This window comes from Phalacrocorax aristotelis, chromosome 6 (assembly GCF_949628215.1).
Source record: "Phalacrocorax aristotelis chromosome 6, bGulAri2.1, whole genome shotgun sequence".
Classification (NCBI taxonomy): Eukaryota; Metazoa; Chordata; class Aves; order Suliformes; family Phalacrocoracidae; genus Phalacrocorax; species Phalacrocorax aristotelis.
The window spans coordinates 5,678,577-5,696,414 of record NC_134281.1 but is presented as its reverse complement, the minus strand read 5'-3'; the positions used below and the strand labels follow the sequence as shown (position 1 = coordinate 5,696,414).

Genomic DNA, 17,838 nt, shown 5'->3' with positions numbered 1-17,838 from the left:
TGCTAAATTCAAAAGGTGAAAGGAGAAAGTGGCGCGTGAGGCAAGAGGAAGGCAGCCCATCCTTCTCAGGGCTATTCACCCGCGGTACCAAGTCTCCCCAGCTTGTCAGTGGATGGATCCTGAGGACCAGACCATCACTTTTGAAAGCATTTTATGACCATTGTGAGATACAAATACTTTCTGCTGAGTGTCCACCTTGCTCAGATCTGTACCAATAATTTAGAGGTCACCAACTATTACATCCTGTTATCTAACTCTTCAGTCTCTGCTTTATTTCTTTTTACGGTTTCTGTTCACTGATGTTTCCATTCACCTTTGAAGATGCCCATTTAATTTAGCTGGATTTTTAGACCATTCTTTGGATTACATTTCCCCCAGGCTTATTCTAATAATATCTTGACAATAAATGATATTTGGATACCCCACAGAAACCCCACATCAAATATTGATTACTGTTATTCCCATTACCACAGGCTAAACCAGTTAGGTCCTAAGAGCAAATTAGAGAGCTTGCTTCCACGTTCTGGTCCTTTAGAGGAAGGACATGACGACTCTCCATGACAAGGAAGACGCTGACACAGAACCAAATAAATGCCCTAAAAATGGTTATTTCTCTGGCACGGTTAAATAAAGGAAATATAGTAAGCTACTTTGCATGCAGAGGACAAAATCAATATACTTTCCATTCAGGCAAGAAAAATAATAGCATATTGCTTCACATACGTACATACTCTTCATTTAAGGTGGGGTTTCCACAATTCCCCTCTGAACACCCAGCTTTGCAGCATGCACCTCTCTATAGCACTCAGCAATCTCTGCTTGACATTAGTACTAAACAATATTCATTAAGAGCATAACACTAAAGTGCAACATGTAAGTAAATCAAACTCTCAGTGCTCTATTTTACAAATTTCATGGGCCACTGGGGATAATTAAAAGGGTAATTATATAAAGTTGGTGCAGTTTTGAGACTCAAATGACATTTTCTGCTTTAAAGCTCTTGATAATCTGGCATTTTTTTTACTAAGACAGTCTTTTTGTACTTTTATGGTCAAGCAGCATAAACAAACAAGAACTGTTTTTTAACGTATTTCAATTCTTTTTTTCTCTCTCTCCCCCCATACTGTTTTCTTGATCAATACCACTCACTAGTTATTCCTAAAAGTCCTACATTATCAAGAAAAACGAGGCCTCGTAGAAAAAAAAATCACTGATCACCATAAAACGATACTGAGCCTCAAGCCTGGTTTAAACTGTAGCTCTGGACAAAAATGGTATTGCTTTGGGTGTTTACAGCGCTGGAGTGCTCTTTGGTTTGTCACTGTGTTTAACCACTGCTCTAAAGCTAGCAAAGTACATTACTGGTAGTAACAGCTCATGAAAAATACAGCGAAGAAACTGCTAGTGGCAGAAGCATTTAACTTTCTTGTTAGCAGCCTCCCCCATGTGGCACTTTAGCACCAGCAAGTTGTTTATTATGTTCTGTGCCAGGCAAAACTGATTAAATGGGGCTCTTAAGAATCAAAGCGTTATAAATTCATGGAAATACAGCAAGCAATAAATTCCATGGAATTAAAAGCTTACTAGTGCTATTAGCATTTCAGGGTGTTTGCATTGTTAATAGTGATGTGCAAAAATGATGTTCCTATAAGACAAGGCAAACCAACAGAACGTATGCTTTAGCTGCTACGTTATTACCCAACGTCACCATTACTTGTAAATTTCCCCCCCCCCCCAAACTAAAACGCTCATTAATGTTTTAAAGAAAAATCTGAACCAAAGACCTACAGACCAAAGATTTACATCCCTAGTAAGAGAAAAGTATTACACACGGAACATAATGCTGTTATGACTCTATGAAAGAGCTGGAGATGGATACCCCAAAGCAGAGGTCTGCCCTGGCTTTTGGGAGGCGGGAGCAGGGTACAGCAGGGTGACGTTGCTGGCATTACTGCCACATGTTACAACACAACAACTTGCTAATAACTTAATAAGTAAACTCGATGCATAGTAATTCTTAATCCCAAAAAGAAAGGGCAATGCAGTCTGACCTGGTGGTCAGTAAATCTGTCAACAGCTCTCCGAAGAGACATCTTTACTCCGGGTCGCTCTATCATCATTCCGTGGGAATGACTCTGGTGGCAGGTGACTAACTTCTCCATCATTACTGCAGAGCTCCATGCGAAACACTAACGCCAAGCTGGTATTAGGCCTTCCCTTATGCCCATCTGTTTGCAGGTAGCTGATAACCTTGTAAATGGAATTCCTTTCAAGCGGAAACTTGGTAAAGAAGCTGCTTTCAGGTATGAGGCTGGGCAGGAGTGGAATGGGACACACTTCCCAAAACTGCAGAAAAATTGGGCCTTGCAGAGTTTGTTTGTTTTGTTGTTGTTTTGGGGTTGGTTTTTTTTTTGCGCCTTTTAAAGCAACGATTTGTACCTTTCTGAGCTGCTTGAACACACAGCAGCCACGTAACCTAACCTGCAACGTCCCTCTGGGGGCCAAGGGGCAAATCTGGCTGTCGCTGCAGACGGGAAAATCAAATCACAGCCTTATTGCCACAGTTAAGGTTTGACATAGGATAAAGAACATATTCTGGATGGTACATCATGCACAGCTGGCAACATACAAAGTCAAGAAAACACAAGAAAGCTTTGTCCAGAACAAACAGTACCCATGCCACAGTGAGTCAGCTGCAGAGGTAGGAAACGAACCCCAAACACTGTCTCGTGGGCTCAGGCTCTGTGCAAAGCACACCTTAACAACAAAAACCCTCTCCCAAGATTGAGGGGGTTGACATTTTGTTTGCCTGGAGCAAAACAAAACAAAGCAGTAGGTTTTAAACTGCTCAGAGGCACGTTGCCTTTTTGATGTATGCATGTCCTGGCAGTCACACATGTGCATCAGGAGAGAAATAGCCCAGGTTTTTTTGGCAGTTATTTAGTCCTTTTCATCTGAAAGTCGAAAACACGCCGCCATTGAACCTTTGCAGCTCCGGGTTCTGCATATAAAAAGCAGCTGCCGAATACATGCAGGGAGCAAGGGCTTTTTCTTAATGTTTGAATAGTTCCAAGTTCAAACCCATTAAAGTCCAGGTCACACCGAGATCATGTCACTGTTAATGCATCCAGTTACATGCTGAGGGAAACCCAATATAAAACTATGATAAACTCTAGCTCTCCTGCAGAGAAACACTAAGGTCTTACCCAGATGATGCCACAGATCACTCTTCATGGGCGGTGACCAGACGGGATGTCGATGTCAGAGGACAACATCTGGGAAAGTCTCTTTAACACTTGTTTTTTTAAAGAGGAGGTCTCCTCAGATGTCTATAGAGCTTGTTTGGACCTTATTCTCCCCCTGCTCTTGGGGGAAGAACTTCTTGTCCCACTGATGCTGTCTCCTACACATCACACGTTCCCACACAACCTCCTCCCATGTCACCAGCAGCCCACCCTCCACTGCGCTTCGTGAAGGTATTGGGGCTGAGCATGATCAAGATGCCTAACGCCATGCTCCTCCTCCTTTTGGGTACAGATCCTCTCTGCAGATGGGCTAAGTCCCACTTGTTCTTGGTGGACTTCATGTCTGGCCAACTATGTGCTGTCCCAGGAATGACAGCAGTAGGGAAGCAGAAAATCTGGGACAGACCAGCTACTGCCCCGGCCACGCGTGGAGGTACTCTGGGGTCTACCCTCTGCAGATACCCGGCATCTCGTAACACAGTTGATAATAGCCCTACTCTTGCTAAGAAGGAAGACAGAGACACAGGAGAGGAGATGTAAGTGGGGAACTGAGGGTATGCGGCCTTATGACAGTAGAGCACACAGGGAATGCTCAGGGCTTCCCCTTGCTGCGTGCAACCAACTGTATGGCGGCGCCTGGAGATGGCCACTGCTCGCTGAGAGAAGACAGCAGGAAACAGAAGGAAGGAGCTGGGAAAGCACAGATTTACTTTAAGGGACAAACAGCTCTTCCTGATCTACAAAAACCCAACATCTCAACAAAAACCTACCAACTGCCAATATTCCCAACTGCCAATATTCCCAAGCAACATACCGACCAGAAAGCTTGCTCCCCTACGACAGTCCGTCAGGTGTCTGGGTTGGACAGAGCTGTGCACATTTATCTACGCCTTTGATTCAAGGAGTGGATAAGACTAGGTGGGAATAGAGGAGATCACATGGCCCACGCTGAACACCCGTGGGACCAGAGACAACCTGAATCCGCAAGGCAGCAGAGAGATGTGTGCTGACACGGCAATGCACAAGACACCGCAGACAGTGCCCCCCATGTTTGATGACAGCTGTGTATTACAAACCCTCTGCAGCACAGGAACGTTTCCTTCCACACCAGCAATGATCGGGGATCCTGAAGTGTCTAGTGCTAATCCAACAACACCTATGCTCTAGATATGAGAGCGAGAATGGACGTTTCTTCTAAACAGTGGTCTCAGACTCACTGAAGGTGCTCAGACCCCTCGTAACTGAAAGCCTTCATCTCCAGTAGCTTCTGGCAGGGCAACTTCAAAGACAGGTTCCTCAAGTGGTGGAGCGTAAGTGACACGGGGACGCGGGCGAGGTAGCATGGCACCACGATGCTGCCTCGTCCTGCCCAGCTGGGAATCGCCGTAGGGGTTTAGCGTACGTTTCATACACTGCCAGGTCTAGTAAAAGCCAGCTACTTACCCAGCTCCTCTCTGAGCTTTCCATCCTAACTGTGCTGGGGAAGGAGGAGGAGGACTTTACTGGACTTTTTGACCTTATCATGTATCTAGAAAATACTACGGCTGATCTGGATGCATTTCAAACCGAGTTAACCATGGCAGCTTACGGAGTGGTAACGCTCCAGCTGGCCTGCATATCATACGGCAACGTACAACACTAACGACACAAACTCTGAGAGAAGCAGCGAGCACACACTATACACGTGGGATTTACACTACGCACATGCTGGATTTGCACTAGTCTTCACGCAATTTTCTGAAACTTATTACAGAGTTAAACTCTGGAAAAAATTGTGAATGCTCTCAGATTCAAAAGATATTATTTTTTTAAAAAAAGAATAACTTCACTTATCAAAATTCAGATGATCTAAAAAAAAAAAATATTGCCTCATGCACTGAAGTCTCATAGAGGAGAAATTTTAACAAGCCAAAATCCGCATTTTTAAACTATATTCTTTCAGTTACTCAGCTTTCAAAAGAAGGGCAGTCCCGACTCTCCTTTTAACTACTCGAATACAAATCCAGATAATTCTTTCCATTTCAAACAATATTTTGTCTAATTAATATCTTCCCCCCCCCCCCCAAAGCATGTATTTATCTGCTGTGAAATCAAAGGCAGAAATGAATTGTTTTAAAGATAGCAGAGAGTAAATAACCAGTTTGGAACCTTGCAGCCTTACCCTGGCAATTTGTCTCATATAATTGACTCAGCAGAGATGCTTACAATTTCTTCCAACTTTCAGAAGACCTCCTGTGGCCTTATTTTAACGTTCTCCAAAACTGAGCTCAGAGCTTTGAACGCTCTAAGCAAGTAGCACCAAAAGCAATTACCCCTCCCTCCTTAAAACAAAAGGAAACAAACAATGAAAGCATTCTCTTTTTCCTCGCCGGACGTCAGATCTTGAAGAGGAATAAAGATGCAAAAGAATCGGCACTTTTCGGGAAATAATTTTTCTGTTCTTTTCCAATAACAGCTTTTTAATCCATGTTCAATAAAGCTTTAAAAGCAAAATTTCCCAATAAAAATTATCTTTCCCAATTATTGGAGTAAAATTTAAATGGGGGAGGACAACAGCAGCGAACACTAACCGTAAAAATAACTGCATGACATTTTTCCAATTAAAACGGGGTTAAAAAGATTCCCCTCCCCCCAAAAAGGAAATGCTCTCATTGCCTATATTATTGATTTATGCTGTTGTTGGCTTTTAAGTGTAGCACTTTCTATTTCTAAGATCTTTCCAGACAATTCGTAATGTCACAACTGCGCACCACTGTTCCATTGGTGGAAGTGCCTCGGTAGCAGGAAATGCTGTGCCCTTCCACAGACGTTTCCTTCCATCAGTGGGATCCACTAACCCTTAATGTGTCAGGAGATTAAACTAAACACTTGTATTACAACTAACATGGACAAACACAAGGGCTATCAAAAATAACAAAAAGGGTGTGACAGGAGAAGGAAGTAGAACTTTTACTCAAATTCTGTCCATTTATCTTTTTTTTTAAAAAGGGGGGAATAACGATTTCTTTTTTCATAACAAAATAGAAAGAGATCATTATATTTCAATAAAAATGTATTTTGAAAAGTCGTATTATAAACTACTGATATTAATGGTTTGCAATGGAAATGACGTCAGAGACTTAGTTACAAATGTCCAAATGTTTGTGCTACCCTACTGAAAAACTAAACAGTGAGCTCAGAGTCAGAAACTACCCTTCTGGGCAATTCAGCAGTATTACGCAAAACACAGTGAGAAGTATCCAGCCAGCAAAGGTGGGAGAGCCCCAAATTAAAATTCATAGATTGCACTGGGAGAAACAGCAATTAAACATCTTGGAGGTGGTGTCTGAAGTTCCTGCCATTAGCAGCAGTGAAAAATGCTTTCATATGTTGCAATGAGAAATATGGGCAGGCAATCAGGGCCAAAAACTTACGCTTTTTTGTGTTTTTTTTTTTTTTAATGCATTGGCTTTAGTACGAGCTACCAAATAAGAAGGGTGGCCTCTTGTAATGCCCACTGACATCACTGGTCTTGTAACACTGCCACCGTAAAATATGGTTGCTACCGCTGCAGGACAGTAGCTTCAGTATTACAGAAGATATACTTCTGGTGTGGTAGAAGGCAACATGCAGCGACCTCAGAGATGACCAAATAAAATATCAAATATGCAATAAGAATCTATTTCTGGTGTCACTTTCTCACATCTCTAGATTTTGTAACGCAGGATCGTGCACCATCTTCACGACGTGATTTTTCTAGAAGCAGGGTCTCAAGCCTGCAAATCTGCAAGTGGTTCCTGCCCTTGTGCTGAGAAACAGGCACGGGTGTGAGATGCTAACAGACAGCAGTGATGCGCATTAAAGCCCATCAGCCTATTTGCACCAGCAAGTGGCAACCACCATTGCATCCACCGGCCCAGCAGCATAACCTGCACCAGGGCAAGTTTCAGCACAACCCTTAATTCAGAGTTATCTGCCTGCTTCAGAAGGAAACCGTGAGACCGGATCTCTTCCGTCACGTTTGGTTTTGTGTTTGAGACTGAGCATGAGTTCAAGCTATCTGACCTGCAGCCCATGCCTGGGTTCTGGAGTTACAAGGACCATTGCCATTCCGACCTATGCCATTCCCAATTCTCTCCTCGCCCAAGCTATGATAAAATGCAGCATGTCCTGACATTTTATCCACCTTGGTCTCAAAGAACCAGGCTGTAAATTGCACAGTCTGCACTGCATGGTATATTATGAGCTGCTTCCTTGGTATATCTGTAGTTAGGCCAAGTTGATGAACACAGCGATGTACCTGTTGAACACAGTCCATTGCAAAGCTACAATCAGCATGAGAGGGGAGAGGCTGTTCATGGACGACTGATGGCACAAGAACAGGCTCCAACTTTCTGAACATGGCTTTTCCAGCATCTTTTCCCACATGGCTCAGGATGACGAGTCCAACCAGCTTCAACAGCACTACCCATCACAGCAACAACAACAAAATCCCTTGCAGGCACACCAGTGCGTGGTGCGGGGTGTCGTGACTCCCTCTTGGGACGCACATAGCTTGAATTCCCTTGTACACACAAGGGTGGTGGGAGGAATTCAAACACCCGCCCAGGGCAGGGACACTGCAGCCCCGAGCTCCATGATGGCACTTACCAATATAGCCATTTTAGCATGAAACTCATAAGATGAGGAAGGCTGGGCCTCCTCTGATGACATCTTAGTTTAATGGACCTCACCGCACTTTTTAGCAACTGGCAAACATCAGTGCACCCTTTATGGCTGTTTAACCTGCAGTTACAGCCTTTACATATTGGGCCATCTTCAATATATGCAGCTGTATTTGAGCTGTAGGTATAGATGAGGCTACCCTTTTCCAAATCCAGAGGTGTGCATGAACCACTCAGCCTCGGGCTTCGTGTTCTTCAAAGATTTCAAATGGATGACAGTACTCTGAATACACGTTAAGTAATACAAATCAGCACTTGCTTTTTACTGAAGATCATACTGAGCATCTACCTAAGCTAATGGAAGAAACGCTGCAGCATTATGCAAAATACTGGCCAAATCTTGCTCACTTTAGCAGTCTTCATGAAGACGAGAAGGATTTGGTCCAAAAGCACCACAGAAGAGGATCAAAACCTGCTACTGACTATGTTAAAGCCGAGAAACATTTTTCTACCAACCCACTTGAAGATTTATAATATATTAAGGAACATTAAGAAGAAGAAGAAAAAGAAGAAAAGCTAAATGGGCCAAAAGCAAACAAAAGAAACATGTTCTCTTGAGATTGCTAATGCTGGCAGACAATAGCGCAGAAAGAACTCCTCTGACAGATCTTTAAAGTCTTCAATACAGCAAGCTAGTGGTCCATGTTAATGAGATTTGCTCAGATACTTTTTAAATTATTCCAAAATGTCTTAATCTATTTTCTACATCTTCTTGACCCAGTTCCTTCAGAAAAGTCACAGCTTTGCTCATCTCTGGACTAAACTTTTCATTGAAATAGGTAAAGTCTTCAAGCAGTTTGTGTTTCCAAGGGCCCACACACCACCTTTTTAGGGTTTACCCCAAAACATGCAGATAATATTGTAATTTCTATTGCTAGAGATTACAGAAACACTTTGCACCGCACCATACCTTTCAATTTGAGTAACTCAAAGGTCTTAACAAGTAGGATATTACAACCCCTCCCAACAACCCAGAAGTAAATAAATCCAGTCTTAGATGTGGCCTGACAGGCACTAACCGCTCCAGCTACATGACGACCACCCCACCAGCAAGCGAGCAGCAGGCACCGATGGGGTCTCCCAGACCCCTATTTCCTGCTGGGGGTGATACAAGCACTCATGTAAAATGCTTCCAGTACAGCTCTATGTAATTTGGGCCTGTTGCAGAGAAAACATCACAGAACATGTCCAAGAATGAGGTTGGTTGCTTCATTACAGACTTTCTTACGAATGCACCCAAGTCACAGGACCCATATTCAGAAGTCGCCACGCACTGCATCTTCTAGGAACGATAGCTATTTCTGCTCTGTAATATGCTTTAAGACCATTAGGTCAAAAGCAAGAGAAGTCAAGGTGCCAAACTGAGTAAGGGAAACATCACCCTACTAACTCCCCAGGGCCTGATGTGCAAGCATCGCCGCCACCCAGCCAGCACAGAAAATGGGAGTAAGGACCTCACCAGCACACCTTCTGGAAAGTCACTAGCAAGGAAGAGTGCTGGGGAGAAACTGCACACACTGTTGAGCCCTTCATAAGCAGAAACTTCTCTGGCAAAGTTTGTTTCAGGGCTTCAACTCTTGCCTAGAGCTCCTCCTGCTATGGCCAGCAAAGATGTGGCGCAGCAACATCCCAATCCGGCTTGAGGGCTATGTCTCTTCCTCATGAAACAAAGCAGTGGGACTATTGGACAAAAAATATTTTTTTCTTCATTTTTGTCCCAGAACCACTTCATTTTCCACATACTCTATCTGTACAATCCATTTTTTATATTGCGCTTAGGAAAAAAAAGTCCTTCTGACCTTTCTCCTGGCTTGAAGGGAAGGGAGAAAAAAATATACATATATAAAAAAAAGTTAAAGCTCAAACCCACAGATTTATCTGTTGATCACCTCATTCGGTTCTGAGTTACAGCTGGCAGCTTCTGTTTCATTATCAATATTTAATCAGCATTTAAGTCTGACAAGCATTAAGATTTGAAATTTTAAACTAAGTGCAACTTTGCTAAATCCTTTGTGTTGATTTTTTCCCATCTTCTAAAGGATTCTATCTTTGCTATCTTAAAAGTCTGCATGTGTCTTTTGTCATCAATAATGTACAACTTTAGTAGCATGTTTTGTACTTTTCAATTTTTCAGCATGCAAGCTATCCCTGATTTACAATGCTCACTGAATGGTGTTTGATTATTGAAAATGCTTTTACATACATTTAAACAAATGACTACTCCTGGAAAACTAACACTATTGTCCATAATTCTGTAAAAATACATTTCCCCTCCCTTCTCCCCAAATCAAACATTTCAATTCAAATTCTTACTTTGAGGAAAAACTGGCATATAATTAGGCATTATGCCTAACAGTGCTAAATAAAGGAGAACGTAAACATCTTAATTCTGAAGGTTTAACTATCAAAGCCCCTTGCTGTATCTATTCTGTTACTTGCGCCTCCATTCAGAGCTCTTTGGAGCTCACGGGGGCGGGGGGAGAAGGCCAAACAAAACACAGAGTATAAAAATCCAGTTTGCCAGCTCGGTCCTGCATCCCACTCCGCATGCCCGAGGGCAGGCTCGCACGCAGTGCTGGGACACCCGGGGCCACGCGGCCGCTCCTCAAGGAGTAGCGAGTCCTGCCCTATAACTGCACTGAGCGGCTTAACCGCTAACTCAGAAGATGGGATTTCACCTGAAATTAAACTATCAAGCAATTGAGCTCAAACTCAATCAACCAAACCCTTAACCTTCCCTGTTCCAGTGGCACTGCTCTAATTAGGACTCTATCACTGTTTCCATTACTATCTCCTATTCTCATGGTTTATTATCTTGGCAGTTTCAATTCTCACCCAGTTGAAATTTGACATCCAGTGTCTTGGACCACATATCATTCATTATGGCTTTATTTTATGAAATATGTTGCAAGATTATGGACCGATCCTGCAGCAAATAGGTTTTCGTTGAAAATGGCACCCCTCACTGCAGTGGAAGCAGGACAGAGCCAAACCTCAGAGAAACAAGTCCTAACGTTAAAGGACACACAGAACCACTTCTTTTTCATCAAGTTGTAAATTTTGTTGTGCAGTTTGAAAACACGTGCTTGAACGTGCATCCCGCATGCATATACTGTAGCTGTCCCATGGTGTCATTCCAGCCCTCAGGGTCTTCTCACTGAGCCTGGAACACCTTCTGGGAGACCAAATTTGGCTGAACCCTACTTACCAGTTCTGCCCAGGGGTGCGGGGTGAGGCTCAATAACCTACGATACTCAGGAGGTCAGACTGAAAGATCTAATGGTCTTTTCCAGGGATATATTCCATGAATCACCCAAACTGCTTACTGCTGAAGGATGTGGGCCAGAGGGCACGTCTGGCACGTGTGGTGTGTCCTGATGGTAGCAATACAAAAATATGTCTGCTTTTGGAGACATGGCCTGCAAACTTCGGGCCACTCAAAAGTTAGTGTTTTGCATTTATCACAACCAAAATTCCTAATTTTCCTGGGTCGCGTAGCATCACGGCCACACACGAACCATGACTCCACAACAACCCCATCAATTCTGAAGCCCTCTGATGCATCTGGGACTTAAAATTTTCCCACTTCTTCACAACAACTCAAAGGGGGAACACCGCTGCAGGGCAAGGAACCACCATCATCTTGAACTGCAGGATCTGCTGCTTCTTCGATAGCTGAAATGCATCTAATACCTCATGGGCTCCACCACAAAAAACCCCAGCAATAATCATATCTTGAGGAGAGGCATGTATCTCACAGCTGACATACACCGTTGACATGGCCAAGGATTGCAACATTCACTTGAACTTCATGAATTTCATCCTCACTAAATAGATATTCTTAGCAACAAAGAACTGAGGAAAAACCCCACATCGTCCTCAGATCTATTTTAATTTAAAACAGAAGAGAACAGGGACATTTTTTTCCCCCTTGAAGTACATTTTAATAAAATTAAAAACAAAAATAGCTCTAATTCACTTTGATGCATTTAGTCATTCTGTAAAATTCTAAGTTTAAAATGAAATCACCATTTTATATTCAAACAAGGTCAAGAGAACAGCACTAACGAGCACTGACATCACAGCGAACAGCAGCCACTGCTCAACGCTTACATCAGTGTTGCTTGTTGCTATGGTGCTTAACCGACTATTAATTTCTGAAAGAAGGTGATTATAAAGCAGCCATATGAACCTCAGTCAGATGACACCCTTCAGTACCAAACACCGATCTGTGTTACTCTTCTCTTCTGCAAGTTAATTTTGTGAATCACCACTTTTGTGATGTTAATATTCCTTTCCAACTTGAAACTTTGGACCAGAAGAGAGGCAAGGAGTTATTTTAGATGCAAGGGACTTTCACGTTGCTTTAAATAAAAATCATTTTTGCAGAGAGTGATATTTCTTTCCTTTTTGCTATGCTCCAAAAGACTAAAAAGCATATGTTTTAATTTTTGCAGTGATAATAAGCAATCGAAATAACAGCTAAATACTGCTCTCCTGCTCTGCTCTCCATGCTGCTGTAAATCCAGGAGTGTCTCAGCCTGGGACGAAGCAGCGCTGAAGCTGACTTGACCGTCCCCCAGGGATTTGCCTCGGCAAGGCAACCTTACTGCGGGGCTGCGCTACTGCAGCTCCCAGCCCAGCACCCGTGGCTAGCGGGCCACGGGTTTGGCCGTGTGGCCAATAAGACCAGCCAGAGCAGGGTCTTCCCGCTCGCACACAGGCTCTGTCCGGTTACCAAACAGCCTTCTCAGAACATGGCTGAAAGCCAAAAAGCGCACCTTTGTAGCCTTGCTCCTAAAATGGAACCGGGCACCTAAACCATTGGCTTCCCAGGCAAAACATGGGTTTAAGGCACAGCGGTGGCTCCAGAAGCTTAGCTCCAAGCCCAATCCCGCAGTCTTTAGCCATGTTGCCAGATGAGCCTCTACTTGTGCAACTAAGGCGCGCTCCTGGGGTTTGCAGGGTCAGACCCTTCCTTCAGACCTGCTTCAGAAACTGTGTGCAAAATATTATTTGTGTTTACCTTCTTCAGTTGCTCCTGTAAAGCAATCTTCAGTTACAGCCACCCAAAAAGGTCACTCTTCTTACCCTGCAGAGAAAGAAGGTAACACACGTGACTGCTGGGTCAGCGTCAGCAACAACCACCAAAGCATTTCCATTGGCAGCACTTTTGCAAGTACAAACATAAATAAAGCAACAAATAAATCTAATCGTGTTTAATGGTGAATGACTTTCAGAAAGAGTTAATAAAAACAATCAAGTCACAGGACTGCTGCTTATCAGTACCAGCCCGCGTACGGCTCTTCAGTTCAGCGCAAGCGACCTGGTCTTTGGGAGGAAGAAAAAAACCCGTAGAGATGAGGCATCTTTGTTCTCTAGCATAAACTTTCTTAATCTTGATGCCTATCAATCTATTTTCAATTTGAATAATAGATGAGTTCAGTCCTTTGTTTCAGAAATCTGACTATTGTCTGAATGGGTTCTCCTTACTTAAGGCACTTTAAGACCATTTGTAACCACTGCTATTTTAGCTTCTGGATCCTTTCTTTTTTTCTCATCCTTTTCCATAGAGACACAGTCCTAGATGAGATTTTAAAACTAGCTGCACCCTCCTAATTCAGAAAGTTGTTTACTGTCTTGGGATATCTCCTCGTTAAGCATTACCAAGAGCACACCAAGTACGCCACGGTAGGAAGAGCAGTGGGTATTAAAAAGAGAAATAATTAAAGTGTATCTTTATAAAAAGTAGGAGGGAGAAAACAGCACGTGTAGGGTTTTTTTTTTACCCTGTATATTACTGCATCTTGTGTACTCTCTCTTATGCAAAAGAGTATGTAATCTTTTAAGAAACATGACAATCTGCCACTTTCTGTTCATGTAATTGGGATCAACATATGGTACAAGAGAAAAGAAAAACATTTGTTTATTAATTTAGATCAAGTCACTAACTCAAACCACTAACAGCATTCAGAATTAATTCCCCATCAATTGACCAAATACCTTAATAGAGTAAAATTATAACATAATTTCACTGAAGTGTTGATCTTCTGCCTGCAGGGGTGCAGAATAGGATGTAATAAAGAGAGAAAGAAATACACAAGAATTTGGTGACACAGATGACATCATACGAAACGGAAAGTCAGTGACACGTGGATGTGTAAGACAGGGCTACGTGAAACTCCACTTCATAAAATTCACAGAGTGATGTGGAGTTTTGGGGGTGTTAATGAAACTCAGCAAATGGTAAGTTACGCTGTTCACGCCAGCAGGTGAAGCTTTGTGCTGAAGCAGTAGAACACCAACCTCTGGGAAAAAAAAATCAGAATCTTCATTGAGTTCTTTCAAAAGAAAACATACTCATTTGCCATTCATTTTGGAAGGAAAAATGTTTTCACAATAAGAATGAGGCATTACCTCTTTACCATTGAAACCTGATTATTTTTAGCCAGAAAATAAAAAGGTTGCCCTGAGATGAAATAAATATTGCTTTTATCTGTTGCTCACTGGCATTTTTTTTTCTTTTTTCTTTTATTTTTTATGTTTCGAGTGAGAAGCTTTTCAGCGTTCTTTTAAGATCAGGGGCCAAAATTTGTACATGTCTGCTGTATAGGAAGGCCTGTGTACTTTGCTGGGGTACATGTATGAGACATTCCGGATTCTGCACTGTAAAGGACATAACACTACTCCGTCATAATAGGTCAGGTCTCACCTTCCTGAGAGTATGTAAAACAATACATCTTTTATGTAAAATACATGACCTTTGACACACGATGTGCTCTTAGATTAGCAACAATAAAGGCTTTTATCCTGCTTTGCTGCGGGGGTTATCTTGAATTTGACACTTTAAACCTCTTTTCATATTTATCTCTTTTATAAATTTCTGGGTATTTGGCAGTCAGTTCCTTATTTTGGCAGTATTTTGCAAGCAGACTTCATTTCTACCCTGAGTCTTCATGATAGCAAATGAGCCATCTTAAAATGTCCTTTTTAAGGAAACTGCTGAAAATTACACGTTTGCATAAAATGTGCATACAACATCTCTTTCGGCAGAGCTGTAGAAGGCAGGTAATGTTTTTCTAAACACATTTGTCATATATGAACTGAACTCACCGCCCCACCATTAGCAGGTGGAAGACCAACGTGGTCTACCGAGGGCAACACACACGGTGGCCTGAGGAGGACTTCAGCTTGTCTCACAAATTACTCCCTGATTGAAACCCAAACTGATTTCATTTCTGGTTACCCAAGTCTCTCTGTATGCTACCTGGCTTTCAAAAATTTGGATAATGTACCACTGAAGTTAAAATGAGCAGCAGAGCCAGCTGTTCTCACCTGTGAACATTTCTCATTAATAGTCAAAAAGCATCTCAAAATGTAGAAACACAAATACAGACCTTCCTCCTGAAAATGTTTATATGGTTGAGCGAATTGATGTAGGCAACACACATTCCTTCCATCATGCTGTCTTTAACATAAACACAAAGTACCATCAACACTGTAAGTGTGCGTGTGGAGCAAACAAAGAAAAAAATCCCATCCTACCAAAGCAAGACACTTTGCTACACTCATATTTTCCCTCAAGGAGATGATTAAAATAGAAAACCAAACCACAAACGAAAATCCACTTTGTGAGCAGCAGCGGTCCTGCTGTCTCACAAGCAGAGGGAAGGTCTCCAAGCGCCCGTGACACTGTCCCCCCGGCTCAGCTGGCATCCCACATGGGGAACGGTCCGTGCAAAACCACGTACCCTGCTGAGATCTTACCGGATAATCCTGAAAACATTGGGTTTACTCACCAAGTGCCTCAGTTTACCTACCAGCGAGATGGGTAAACGCTTTTGTAATACATTTTTAGATCCAATACAAACATACTTCTTAAAATACCTGTTTTCAGCAGGATTTTGGAAAGACAACTGGTAACAATGCTAAAAAGATCACGACCTGAGCCGGGGCCATAACCTCTTCAGTTGACTTTAACAGAAAGTCCCCCGTATTGCTCTGGATCAGGTCCCACCTATTTACCTGGCGCCAAGGGACCAGGCAAAAAGATGAGATGCTTTGCCATGATGCCTGCTGTCGGGTTGGACCTTGTAACTCTCTTGATCCCACAACGCTTATGCGATTAAGTGGTCTCTTCCTTCAGGGCAGGCAGGTCATTTCTGGACGGCTGCAGGATGGAGCACTAACTCAAGGGATTACCACGAAGCCAATTTTGACTAATAATATAACGAATTTGCAGAAATAGAGAGCATTGCAGAATGAAATTCTACTTAAAACGGTATAATTTTTATTAATATCTAAATAAGAAGAGCCTTGGGTGTAGCCAAAAACAGATTCACCAAGACCTTGATCCCACACAAACTGGCTGTGAGTAATTTTACACAGGAAAGTAGAACACCAGTAGAGCTGCTCTCCCGCTTAGAATTACGCATGTACATTTTTTTGCCAGTGTCCCAAGCCTTGAGAACCCTACAATTCATTATTGGAAACCTAAAGCAGCAAGGGAATCTCCCTTTTACTACCTAGAAAGCACACTTTTTATTTTAAAAAAAGAGAGAGCGAGAGAGAGGGGAGGAGAGAGAGAAAACACGCACGATAGCACAGCAAAAAAATTTTTTATGAAATTTTATTTTTATTCACTTTTTCTTGTACAGGACCAGCTGAAATATATTTAATGTGTCGGATTAAAATATTTACTACAAAGCTTCCTGAAAGCTTTAAAATATCAAAACTCGATCATCTAATAAGCACCTCTGTGCAGTAATTTCTCTTCAATAAAGTGAACCATAACCATCTAATACAGCTGCTTCTTTCCCTTCAGAACTCCCTGAGTCACATTCAGCACAGGCTGAAATATGAAATATGTCCTACTATTGTCATAATTATTATTTTCCTGTCCCTTGCAGGAATAGATGCAGTCAATGATTTTGTCAACTGTACATTTGTAAGAGAAAAAAAAACCCCAACCCACTACATTTTTCATTTGGTATTTTGCTAATCCTGAAGAGAGAGGATGCACCCTGATCGTGAAGAGCAACATCTGGTACCTGGCACGCTTGTGGGCCCAACACTGCGCACAGGTTACTTTTCTCACCCAGTGCACTCGGTTGAGTTACCCGGACTAACACACAAATCCTACACAGAATCGCTTTCAGGATGGTCAGTAGTCATCTCTTCAGTTTTGTTCTACCTGTTTGTTTGGGGTTTTTTTGGTTTGGTGTTTTGGGTTTTTTTTTTTAGAGGCATCCAGCAACCTAAAAAAAATACATTAAACTAACTATTTTAAATTACGTGAGGGAGAAATATTTTTTCTGACCATTGTCAAGGTGGCTACTTTTTATCATGCAGCATCTATTAAATCTCAGGAGGCACGGTACAGGAGATTTTTCTATACCAGGAGTCATTATCACCTCCTCAGAAAGTAAAATGCAGGTGAACAGTAAAGCTGCGAGAGACTAAGTGCACTTCTTCCACCTTGCTTTGAAGAGGGGGAAATGGATTTGGTACAGGCCAAAACACAGGGATATAATATGCTCGCTACCTTGCTGCTTCTCGGTGGAAGGAGGGAGCAAGTCATACTGTATTTTCTTTTTCAGTCATTAGCAGGCTGTTCAGAATCTCTGGCTGGTGCTTATTATTTATTCTAAACAGAAATAAAATAAAATAAAAATAAATAACAGCACGAGGACAAGCTACGCACAGCACATTTTCTCTTTCAAAATAATATTACCTTTCAAGTCCACTGTAACCTTGGAAAAGAATCGCTCGATGTAAGCTAATGCTACGAAACTAATCACAATCCATTCCTCCCCCGCTTTTTAATAGCTCTTATAGGAAATACGGGTACGGTTAATAGACAAGTTAAGAACAGCTCGCTTCCCATACAG

General features: G+C 42.3%; 1 protein-coding gene across 9 annotated transcripts in view; it reads right to left on the bottom strand.

Annotated features, from left to right (window-relative positions):
* FOXP1 (forkhead box P1) overlaps positions 1-17,838 on the bottom strand; it is a 390,881-nt gene that overhangs the window by 214,446 nt on the left and 158,597 nt on the right. For all 9 annotated transcript variants that reach the window (XM_075095656.1, XM_075095655.1, XM_075095666.1 and 6 more), the window contains one exon: positions 12,975-13,040. The gene's annotated coding sequence lies outside the window, so the exon portion shown is untranslated. The remainder of the gene's footprint in view (positions 1-12,974; positions 13,041-17,838) is intronic.